This window comes from Triturus cristatus, chromosome 3_2 (genome assembly GCF_964204655.1).
Source record: "Triturus cristatus chromosome 3_2, aTriCri1.1, whole genome shotgun sequence".
Taxonomy (NCBI): Eukaryota; Metazoa; Chordata; class Amphibia; order Caudata; family Salamandridae; genus Triturus; species Triturus cristatus.
In genome coordinates, this window is record NC_140584.1 from 335,429,157 (window position 1) to 335,442,343 (window position 13,187).

At 44.3% G+C, this 13,187-nt stretch overlaps 1 long non-coding RNA gene across 1 annotated transcript in view; it reads left to right on the forward strand.

Annotated features, from left to right (window-relative positions):
• Window positions 1–7,653, forward strand: part of LOC146857312 (uncharacterized) — a 29,473-nt gene extending 21,820 nt beyond the window's left edge. Inside the window, exon 3 of the long non-coding RNA XR_014979890.1 lies at window positions 6,270–7,653. This is a non-coding gene — a long non-coding RNA (uncharacterized LOC146857312). The remainder of the gene's footprint in view (window positions 1–6,269) is intronic.
• Window positions 7,654–13,187: the final 5,534 nt, after the last annotated feature.

Sequence of the window (13,187 nt, forward strand, 5' to 3'; positions counted from 1 at the left end):
GGGAATCCAGATTCCCCCAGAGCACTTTGGCTTGATTGCCCCTCGATCTGGGTTGGCTCTAAAGGGCATTCAAGTGCTGAGAGGGGTCATTGATGCAGACTATCAAGGTGAAATCAAGGTCATCATACTGAATAGTGGAGATGCTGATTTGATTATACAACCTGGAGACAGAGTCGCTCAAATAGTGATCATGCCAGTATAAGGAGGGATAGTCAAGAAGGGGACTGCCCCAGCCCTTCTCACCGTGTGTGGGGAAGGAGGGTTTGGCTCTACTGACAAGAATCCAGGAGCCAAGGTGTGGGTAGAATCTCCAAATAGTTCCCTCGAAAAGGCAGAGGTTATTGCAACAGGAAAGGACAACTTCCCCGCAGCCACTGGTAAGGGTAACTTAACAACTGATCGGGTTTCTCCTGCACTACGGGGGGATGCCACTTCCTTCGAGGGATCAAAGGGTCGTGCAGAGGGGTATTCAAACGCTGCCCTTTCTCCTCAAGCCATACACAATACATGGAAGGATTGCTTGCTGAAAACACCTGATAATCAGGATCAATTCTTTTCCCTAACCGAAGAGTCTGAGCTGTCGGACATTAGTATTTCTTTATCTAGCGGCGAAGAGCAGAGTAAGTGGTATAGCAGCTCAAATACCGATCCGCAGAAAATTAAACTGGCTGCTAAAAAGCTTCAGAAGAAGAAAAACAGAGACCGTTGTAAAAAGCATGATGGAATGGAGGCAACAGGTGAAATCAGTGGTACTGATTTGAAATGGGACTACAACGACACTTCACTTACCGTTATCTCTAATGTCGCGACTGCATCAGGGGGCAATCAAACAATTACGGACTCTACCACTGGTCAAGTGAGAGTACATGCTCCCCAAAAAACCGAACCGGCTTTAATAGATATTTTGCAGTCTATAAAGGGCTTCCAGGCAGAAGTTAAAGCTGATAGTCGTAGATCTCGCCAGGCAGCAAAGAAACTCCAAGGGGCAGTCCGGAAAGTGGGCAAAACCTGTGCTGAAATTGCAGATCGTATGGCCTCAGTTGAAGTGAGAGCGGATCAACTCGAGCAGGATGTCTCTTCATTGAAGACTAAGTCGAAGGAGCACGAGGGGATTGTTAAGGATTTGATGTGGAAGCTGGAAGAACAGGAAAACCGACAGAGACGGAATAACCTCCGCTTTCTCGGGATTCCGGAGGGGGCCGAAAAAGAGGATCCCAGGAAATTCATGATCTCACTTCTCAAAGGCTCGTTTCCTGAACTACAATACTGGGATTGGGACAAGGAAATCCAAAGAGCCCACCGGTTTCCTTTGACTCTTGGGAAACGCACTTCGGCACCCCAACAGCACCCTCGAGCTATGCTGCTATTCTTTGGAAATTTTCTGCTGCGGCAAGCACTCTACGACCTGGCCAGACCTACAAGCAAACGGACATATGATGGAATAACTTTCTTTACGGGGCCGGATTTTGCTCATGCCACCGTGGAGCGCAGATGGAGAATGCGGCAGCTTATCGACCCCTTCTTAAAACTCGGGGCCATGGTATACCTTCAGAATCCGGCCAGATTGAAAGTTGTTCATTTAGGGACTACCCGTTGCTTTGTATCGGAAATACAGGCGAAAGAGTATCTAGATGAAATCTCGGGACATAAGTAAAAAAAAAAAAAAAAAAGCTTCAAAAGTGTGTCTGTTCTCCGGTAATACACCTACGGTGATACGATAAATCAGGTGTGATACTGTATGTTGAGGCTATAAACAATAGGCAAGGGATTTTCTGTGAAAGTAAGCCCTGTGTTAGGGTACCTGTTGTTGGTTTTTTCTTGGTTTTTGATTTTTGCATATCTAAAGTTTATTTGATAATGGGGGGAAATCAGCGGGCTTTCAGGGGGCTGTGTTCGTTGGATGCCACACCCCTGGCCACGTGGTGGCCAGCTAACCTCCATTAATGGTGGTGGGAGGGGGGGTGGACAGGGTGGGAAGGGGGTAGTTTGGGTGGGGGGGTAGGGTGGAAGGTCAGACAGGTGACTATACTGTTGTATATTGGTGGGGGAAAGGGAAAAAAAAATAATCTGTGGGGTATGGGGCAGTTAAAGGCCCAAAAAAATTATATATATAAAAAAAAAAAAGAAATCTGTGTACGTATGTGGACCATATGATCTAACTTGATGGGGGTCCTAAAGGTGTTATCCTTAAATATCTGTGGCTTAAATGACCCTAAAAAGAGACAAATGGTTGCGATAGGTCTACAAACTATGGGTGCAAATGTTGTGTGCTTACAGGAGACCCACATCGAGGGCACACACTTACATATATTAAAAACATTGGGGTATAAACTGGTCTGTGCAACTCTACAAGGTGGATGGATACGGGGGGTTGCTATACTTGCAAAGGGCGCAGCTTATACTTTTAATCGTTCCAAAGCCGATAGATTTGGCCGTTGGGCAGTGACGGAGTGTCAAGATGGACAGGGGCAAAAGACTACTCTATGTGCTATTTATGGGAGTAATAATGATGACCCGGCAGTCCTCCATGAGATCTCTAATGAACTTACGCATTGGCCTCTACCCTTAGTGGTCTGTGGGGGTTTTAATATCAATCTCGCCAGTGACTGGTCACTAAGGGATGATTGGCTGTATAAGGGCCAGAAACCTAGAGTATTTAAGGCAATGAAATATTTGTGTGAGACACATGGGCTTGCAGATGGTTGGCAAATCTTAAACACTAAGGATCCGGGGTATACCTTTTTTTCTAACACGCATCGTACACATGTAAGGATTGATTATATTTTGATATCTAATTCACTTAGATCTAAGTTTCAAATGGAGAAGCTTCCCCGAGTTCTCTCAGATCACAATCCTTTGATCTGCACTCTAGACATGTCATCCGGTAGTATTACACCAAGCTCTTGGACATTTGAAAAAACCTTACTGCTAGACGATATGTACTGTGCACACATGAAAGAGTGGATACCAAACTTTATAGAGGACAATGTTGGAAGTGTTTCGATTGAAATGGTGTGGGACGCTTTAAAAGCTGGGATACGCGGAGAAACAATGCAATACTCATTAAGAACTAATAAAATAGCCAGGGAACATCTGCGAGGGTTGCAGGAAAATCTTCGTTTAGCTGAAGAGGAGCTGATAACTGCAACTCAAGGGAGCCAACAGTTAGTAGATATCAATAGAACTCAAAATGTGGTAGCAATTGCAAAAGCCGCTATTACAAACATCTTTACTACTAAAGCCATTAAAAAGGCTACCGCTCATAAAGAGATGGTGTATGAGGTTAATGAACAAGTTGGTCATCAGTTGGCTATCCGTATGAGACAGCAAACCTCAGTAAACTTGATACGGGAAATACAGGATCCGGTGGAAGGCCAATTAACTGACCCGGAACAAATCAGGGAGGCATTTTGGCGATTTTATAGTACCCTATACACCGAAGAGGGGGGGAAGGACATAGAAAGAATCGAGAGTTATCTAAATGGTGAATGTACCGATAGGTTCGACAAAGCGGACCAGTTTACCCTAGATGAAACCCCCAATAAAGAAGAAATGATAACTATAATTCAAAATGTACCCAAAGGGAAAGCAACCGAATTGGATAATATACCGTCGGAATTCTATTTAGTTTTTATAGAACAGCTTCAAGAAATCTTATTTGATTTAATAGTACACATTTTTAAGGGGGGCAGCCCCCAAACTCCTGGTCTAGGGCAAAGATAGTTATCTTTCCGAATAAAAATAAACCTCCGGATCAACTAGGCTCATATCACCCTATTACTCTAATAAATGCAGATTCTAAATTATACTCAAAACTGTTGGCAAATCGAATCGCCCCAATTATTCACAAAGTAATCGCGAAATATCAGCATGGCTTTGTTCCAGGGAGATCAACCACTAATCACATCCAGAGAGTGATCACCCTGTTCGACTCTATGGATAGTACCGGGGACCCTATGGCCTTGGTCCTTCTCGACACCGAGAAGGCCTTCGATAGGGTCTCATGGCTATGTTTGTGGGCTGCTATGTCTAGGGTGGGGATTAATAGCGGGTATATTCAGGCGGTTCAAAAACTGTATGTGAATCCCAGGGCCATGGTTATGGTGAATGGTAGCCCCACCAAGGAGTTGATTATTTCACGCGGAACTCGACAGGGGTGTCCTTGTTCGCCACTGCTTTTCGCGATCTACATCGACTCCTTCATTCGCAGATTAGAGGGTAACTGTGAAATCGCACCAATTGTATCACAAACATATCCAACTAAGATCTTGGCCTATGCAGACGATATCGCGGTGGTAACTGCGGATCCCAGCTCGTCTATGGTAGCTATCGAATGTGAGGCCAATATTTTTGGGGTCGTTTCTGGATATGCACTAAATCAGGGGAAGACTCAGATCATGATGAATAACAAAATCGAAATGTCGAACTCTCGAGTTGTTGATAAAGCCATATATTTAGGTATTTGTATTACAGCTAAACTTGAGATTTTGGTGGATGTAAATATAAAACCATTGTTGGGCACCATACAGAAAGATCTCCGCCGCCTAGATAATTTACATCTATCCCTAATTGGCCGGGCTAATGCTTTGAAAATGGTGTTTTTTCCTAAGATCTTATATTTATTTAGAGCAATATGCTTAGAATTTTCTGATCAATGGTTTAAATCTATGGAACGCACATTTTCAAGCTTTATGTGGGCTTACGCACAACCTCGCCGTGCGTATAAATATTTGACCCTGGCAAAGGAGAGAGGTGGGTTGGGTCTCCCAAATTTAAAAGCCTATTATTGGGCATCTGTGCTACTTTATAGCAGGGAATTGTTAATAAATACTGGGCTAGAAACAATACCTGAGGGCGAGTCGCCATCTTTTTTTCAATTAATCTTAGGCAATAAGAATTATGGATATCTTTGGCGACACCTCCATGATAGCCATTATAAAAAAGTGAAATTAAAAACTTTGACCAACAGCTTTAAGGTATGGAAAGCTATGAGGAAATTGCTGGGCATTGGACGAATATCTTTCTATACTCCCTTAAGCGATAATCCGGTTTTACCTGAGATCTTTAAAGACAATTATATTAGCAGATGGAGGACAGCAGGTATTAAGCATACTGGATGCTTCCTCTCCTCGGAAGGGATTCAATCTTTTGAGCAACTTAGGGAAAAGTATCAATTGGACTGGCGGGACTTCTTTAAATATTTACAAATTAGAGATTTTCTCATACGCAGGGTGAGGGGAGAGAATCTTTCAGGTAAAATAACTCTAGTAGAAACATTAACAAATAAGAGGGGAAACACAATTGGGGGAATTTACTCCCTTATAAATGCACGATTTCCGGATGATTTGGAGAAAGTATCTCAGAAGAGGCATGAGAAAATTGGTACAACCTCGGAAAAATTTTACTCTGCATACGCCATGTTTCAAACTATTCTTATGTCTACAAAACTCCAAACGCAATTTTATAAAACCTGCTTTTTTCTTTACTACACTCCAGATAGGATTGCTAAATGGGGGAGGGGTAAGGGGACATGTTGCCCAAGATGTATGCTATTTAATGCTGACTGTGTGCATATTTTTTCCATCTGTAATGGTCTAACATCTCTAAAACAAAATATTGAGAAGTTTTTGTCGTCCATACTCAAAAGAGAGATTGTCTTGACTAGTGAAGTTATACTATTGGGAGTGACAGATCCTAGTTTGCCCAGGCCGGGTCTTGAACTTATTTTTATAGCCATGGCAGTTTTAAGAATGTGTATCGCCTTGGCCTGGCTAGACCCTAATGCGCCGGCTTTTCACCAATGGCTGGCCAGGTTCCTTGCAATCTCCAATCTAGAGGCAGCTATCTATAAATGGAAAGGGAGAATACGCCGAAAAAGAGGTTGGAGAATTTGGTACCCCTTAATTGAATGGTGTCAATCTCAAAATAATACTGTGAATATAGTGAATCTTAGCTAATCTTATGATCTAATAATAAGTGGTAGCTACAGGGATAATGTATAATGCACTGTGATGATAAACTGCTGTGAACATATACATTTTTTTTTTTTTTTTGATTTTGCTTGTATTGTATTATATTATTAAATGTCTGACCTTGGGAATTATGGGTGTGTTAATTATGGTAAAATCAAATAAAGATATTTAAAAAAAAAAGGAAAGGACAACGTCCTGTTAACTATGAAGCCAGGGCAGGAAAAATGGGAACATGTGCCTGCTGAAAAATGTTACTTGCGAGAATGAATAATATCTGTTTGTTCTCTGTTCTTTTAGATCACAGCATGGCGTGTCTGTGCTCTGCTTGCGCTTGCTGGAGTGTGTTTGGTCTTGTTTGAGTGGGGCCAGGAGGGACCGGTAGCCCCTTACTCTGAAGTGGCCAGCCGACTGCGCAAATCAACTGCACTGCTGACTCGACCTGACAATGGGTGGTCCTATCTTGCACAGACAGTCCTCAACTTGCAGTACTTTTGCATGACAAACATGAAAAGCACCATGGGTATTATTTCCACGTGCCTTGTAGCTATACCTACCCGTTTCGATGTGCTGTTGCAGACATTCAATGTCACAAATGCAGACGAGACAGTGGAGGAACATGATGTGAGAACTAACTTGCCACCTTATGAGTTTTTCCGATTCTGTCCAGAAACTACTGATGATACTTGGAAAAATCTAACACAAGTGATCACGTTCAATATCTCTGAAGGCGACTTTTGCTATAATTTGAGTTCTGACCCCATTACCATTGGTAAATGTGCTCAAATACGACTTGAAGGAAACTGAATTACAAATGACATGGGAACAACAAACTCTATGCAAAAATCGAAATGGAAGTACATGCAAAAATAAGCAGAACAATATGATGTGCAAAAATGTAGTATCTGCTGCCAGTCATTTCAGGCATGTTAAATTGCCTGTAGGGTCGTTATTCTCATGTGGTAATGTTACATGTACGTATATTCCAGCAAATATCACAGGTGGACCGTGTGCCTTTACTAGATTAGGCCTCATAATATTCCCATTGGATCCATCATCACATGTTCGGAATACAAGAGAAGCTGTTCAACTCAGTGAACATTGTGATTCTGAAATTCATTTATTATCTAAGTCTGAATATATTAGTTTAGCTGCTTCAACAGTAGGAATTCCAGGCCTAACCATTTATAATTCTAGGGCTGCCAGTGAATTAGCATGTTTGATGGTGAAAAATATTAATCATACATCAGTTGCTTTAGCAGAATTATTATTAGATGTGCGGGGGCAAGAAAAGCTATATTGCTATATATCATGCTTGAATCATGATCATGGATTGGATGTTCAGACTTTGAGGGAATGTGTTGCTTTAATCTTTCAGATCATTCTAAGTCAATTCAACCCCACATTGAAGCTTTACATAAGTTGGCTAAAGATGTCAAGCAGGATGTAGAAAAAGGGTGGTGGGATTGGTTGTTTGGTTGGTTGCTGGATTTTGGTAAACTTCGCTCTGTTCCAGGTGGGATAGTATTAGCAATATGTATCTTGATATCATTATGTTGTTGTATCCAGTGTGTGCCTAATCTTTTATCTATGCTTCGACCTAAAGCAGTTGATGTTAGACCGATATGCTATGAAAGCCAATGGCCAAGGGGTGGAATGTACTGATATTAAAAATGATATATTGACCATTGACTCCATTTGGCATAATTGACTCCATATTGTGTTCTGATTCCATCTTGTGTAACAGACTCCATTTTCTGTGCTCGCATGTAGCTGCAAAGTGGGGAGAGCATGTTTTCGCTCTTCACTTGTTTTTTGCTCTTCACCGATCAGAGTAACTGGAACATGTTGTGTGGGATGCGTGCTTGGTACCTTTCAGGGAATGTGCAGAATGTACGGCTCTGTCTCAAAGTCAAAATACAGGAGCCTGGCCAGCTTCTGTCTTGACCTTGACACAGACCTGTACGGCCAGCTCGTTTTGATCCAACAGAAGAAAGGAGGCGAGGTTTCTAGAACCTTAGCCTCACATTGAGTACAGGTATTAAAGCTGGAAGACTTCGGGGAATGGCTAGGAGCTCATTCTCAGAGTAGACGTACTGCTGTGAAACAAACGGAACTTGGGTCCCGATCGAACTCCTTCCTGGGCTGTCGAAGGGCTCCTCCAACTTGAGTTGGCAAGGATGTTGCATGATCGATCGGTTAGGTGTTCCTTACTTTATGCACATAATTTCTAAGTTTCTTTGCTCTTTGCTACATGTATATATACTACATTTTATTCTGGTTTTGCACTTGAGTTACTTGATATTTGGGAGTCTGCATTAACTGATATATTTTGCCTTCCTTTCTAAAATATTGAATTAATAAACGTGTGTCACTTTAAATGCACCTGAATTTGTTTTCTTCCCTCGCCTTAAGAGAGTGCTGGGTCTTGTTTTATCGCCTTGTCTTTTGGGAGTGCTTTTTAACGTGTGTTGTTTAAAGGTGCAGTACTGCATTTGCCTCCTTTTGAGAGTGCAGGGTCCAGGTGTGTCCTATTGTGTCAAATTACAAACACTACAGCATCGCGGACCCAGACATAGACCTAAACCGAAAGACACCATTCTTGGAGAGCATGGAGATCCCCAGATTTTGACCATTGGTGCCGAGGCCCTGGATGCCCCCATAGAATTTGAGGAGCTCAGGTCAGCCTTGAGCATGCTCCCACGGGCTAAGGCACTGAGCAGGGATGGCTACCCTCCCATATTTTATCAGGTGTTCTCTGCAACAATCACAGAGGGACTCCTGGAGGTATTCCTTGAGGTGTGCGCTGATGGGATACTGCCATCGACCATGAGGGAGGGAGAGATATATGTATGTCCCTCAAACCGGGAGGTGACCGGGCTGACTCTGCAGCATACAGGCCACTCACAATGATTAACTCCGACATGAAGGTCCTTTGCAAATTACTTGCTAATCGACTGACAGCCTATATGACACAATTGGTACACGTAGACGAGTGAAGGTTTATCCCGGACTAGAAAAATAGAATAAATCTCAGGCGTTTCGCCCATGTCCCCCAACGAAGTTGAGCATCGTAATGAGGAAATGGTGTTGATGTCTATTGACCTTGCAGAAGCCTTCAACACATTGGACTGGGGTTACTTACTCGAGGTGCAGAGAGTCATGGGTTTTGGTCCTCATTTTTGTGGGTGGGAACACCTGCTGTATATGGATCTCAGTGCCAGTGTGTGCGTGGGCCGAATTCGCTCGGACAAGTGCGTCTTGGGTCATAGGACATAACAGGGCTGCCCACTTCCGCTTACCCTGTTTGCGCTCGCGATGGAGCCCCTGGCAGTATGGGTGCACCATGAGCTGCAGGACTGAGGCACACGCCTGGGAGATGCTATTTTATCTCTCATCGACCTGCGTCTCATTGGCAATACTTCTGCATCTAGTGGATGAGTTTGGGACCTTTCTGGCTCAACCACACCAAATCGCTACTATTTCTCCTCAAGTCCCTGGGTGGAACACCGTTGTAACGCCTCCCGGACTAGACTATATGAAGAGAGTGGGTGGGAGCTGCCACGACTGGACCTATATTACTATGCCGCACACCTACAACATGGAATTTCACCAGCAGCCTGAGGGCATCCCACTCATATCTCTAGAGTCAAAGTCAACAGGTCGGCTTTCCCTGCTGGATCTGCTTATTCCCCTGGCTGTGGTTGCGCTGAATAGTAGGTAGGGACAATGGGAATCTTGTTCATCCATTCATGCGCATCACTATTTAGATGGTGAGGCATTTGGTTATTCTTGTACCACCGGGTAGTGGCTCATTCGAGGTTCTATTTGCTCCCTGTCACCATCAAATCCTTCTTGCTTCCAACAACACAAAGATAGTTCCAGAGTACAACTACAGTTCAAGTTGTCCTCAAGGAAACATGAATCCCAACGACCTCAACCAACCAGTGAACATCAGTCAAACCATTACCACCTGGTCTCCACTCACTGCCCTGACCACCTCAGCCATCATGTCTTCCATTCACTACAGGGCATCCACCGACCCTTGCCCCCACCACCTCTACAAACTCGCAATAAACCCGATCAGGGCACAACTTACCAGCTTCCCTAACACCTCCACAGCAATCTTCCCGGACAGATGGAAACAAGCAGATGTCAAACCAGACCCCTCCTAAAGAAACCCTCCACCGACCCCAGCAATTGAAAAAATTATTGTCCAATCTACCTGCTCCCCTACTCAGCCAAAGTAATCGAGAAAGCCATTAACCAGCAGCTCTCCAATTCCTGGGACAAAACCACCTACTGGATGCTTCACAATCAGGATTCCATGCCAACCACCGCACTGAGACTGTTCTGATCACCACCACTGACGACATCAGAAAACATCTTGTCCATGGAGAAACTGTGGCCCTGATCTTCCTCGACCTTTCCATGGTGTTCGACACCGTCTCCCACAACACCCTCAACAGCAGACTACAACATAGGCATACTGCAAGACACCCTCAAGAGGATCCCTTCCTTCCTTACAGGACACATACAGGGCATCCGACTGCCTCCCTTAACCTCCGCACCCAAAGGCATCATATTTGGCATACCACAAGGATCATCCCTCAGCCCCACCCTTTTCACCTACATGACCACCTCACACATGTCATCAAATCCCACAGACTCAACATAATCTCATACTCAAACAACACACAACTGATCCTCTTGCTCACCAATGACCCCTCCACCTCCAAATCAACATCCGCAACAGCATGACCAATTTAGTCAAGTGGATGAGAGACAACAGCCTCCACCTCAATTCCGACAAAACCAAAGTACTGATCTTTGGGAAGGACACCTCCACATGGGACCACAGCTGGTGGCCTGCAGAACTTGAACCTACACCCACACCGACCGACCATGTACGCAGCCTCGGGCATCATCTTCAACAGCCAACTGACCATGAAACAACAAGTCAACGCGGTTGCCTGCTCCTGCTTCGCATGCTCCACAGAATCTTCAGATGGATCCCAACCAACATCAGAAAGACCATCACTCAGGCCATCGTCACCAGCCACCTTGACTACGACAAGGCACTGTACACCAGCATCTCCACCCAGCTCCTCAGAAGACTCCAGACTATGGGTACTCACAAACATTTTCCCGGGGGCCGCAAAGTTTGGTCTATGGTGTGACTGAGGGCCGCACTGATGCCAGCGGGGGTGTACAGTGGGTGTAGGGGAAGAAAAGCATGTATATCCAGTGGCAGTCTTTAAAAAAGAAGGAAGTTCCTAAAGTTAAGGGCAGAGTTACTTCCTTTCCTTAACTGCAATTAACCTTTAAATAAGTCTTTGCTGTATATTTAACTTTTTTTCCATGTTATTGCTGAGTCGAGTGAACGGCAGTCCAGTGCTGCTGCTGCTGAGGGAGCCGCATGTAAAGGTCAGGAGGGCCGCATGCAGCCCCCGGACCGTGCTTTGAGTATCACTGCTCCAGACCCTACAGAACACTGCAGCCAGGCTCATCCTGAAGCTCCCCAAATGAACCCACATCACCGCCACCTGAAAGCCCTCCATTGGCTCCCCATCCAGAAGAGATGTCCGTTCAAGATCCTTACACACGCCTACAAAACCCTCCATGACCAAAGACCTGCCTACATCAACCATTGACTGAACTTTCATTAACCTTCTAGACACCTGCGCTCCTCTTCACTCGCCCTCGCACACACACCCGCATCCATCACTGCAGCAGTGGTGGCTGCTTATTCTACATTGCTGCCAAGAACTGGAAACAACCTTCCCCTCCAACTCTGCACATTCCCTTCGCTGGCAGACTCCAGAAAGAGACTCAAGACCTGGCTCTTCGACAGTCACAGCACCCAGATACCCCTACTGGTGACAGTGTTGCGCTTTACAAATCCTGTATGATAAGATAGGGACAGTACACCCCCCAGTGCATCTCAAGCAATTAGTATTGCTTATTTCTTATAGCACTTTAGATCTTGCAATTGCAAATGACCTGTGCAGAGTAAGGTTTGGTTGGTATACAATTAGCATATAGTAATATGACCTGAACTGATTATGGGCATGTAGATTATGAATTATTCTAACAGAAATTCTTACATGCAGTGGGGAATTCAATATTGTCTGTTCTAACCAAAATTCACACTAACTATATTAACAAATCCTAACATCAACATAAACCTTCAACAATTCTAATATTATGTTTCAACGTCACACATATATTTTCAAACCCTTATCCTTAATAAAATGATCTAAATTTGCACTACATTTCAATACTAAACTAATATGTTTCAACTTTCTGACATTAACATTTCTGTTGAAACGCAACTCTTAATTCAGTATACATTTATTGAGCTTTGTCAATCAATTGGTTGGCCATAAAGAACTGGCACATTTTTAAAGTGTCCATCATGGAAGTAATGCAAAAACAACATTTGATGGACAGAATGCAGAACAATGTCATACATTCACCCCAGTACAGAGATCTGGGCCTATATCCATCGTTCTTTTGCTCACCATGCCATTCCAGTTTGAACCCAGCCATATGCAAATCAGTCTTGACCCTGTGCCTCATGGGAACAGTCCAGCCCGAACTGCCAAGCCAGATCCTCCCTGGACTGGAAACCAGCATCCTAGGACCGGTTTCGGGGTTTCACCCCTCTTCAGCCAGGATAGCTTGATTCCAATGGCATGGAGAGCACGGGACTCACGTCTGAGCATACCCGTCCCACTCGGGGTGACAAATGCAAAAACAACAATTGATGGGCAGAATGCAGAAAAATGTCATACATTCACCCCAGTACAGAGATCTGGCCTATATCCATCGTTTTTTTGCTCACCATGCCATTCCAGTTTGAACCCAGCCATATGCAAATCAGTCTTGACCCTGTGCCTCATGGGAACAGTCCAGCCCGAACTGCCAACCCAGGTCCTCCCTGGACTGGAAACAAGCATCCTAGGACCGGTTTCGGGGTTTCACCCCTCTTCAGCCAGGATAGCTTGATTCCAATGGCATGGAGAGCACGGGACTCACGTCTGAGCATACCCGTCCCACTCGGGGTGACAAATGCAAAAACAACAATTGATGGACAGAATGCAGAACAATGTCATACATTCACCCCAGTACAGAGATCTGGGCCTATATCCATCTTTTTTTGCTCACCATGCCATTCCAGTTTAGCCCAGCCATATGCAAATCAGTCTTGAGCCT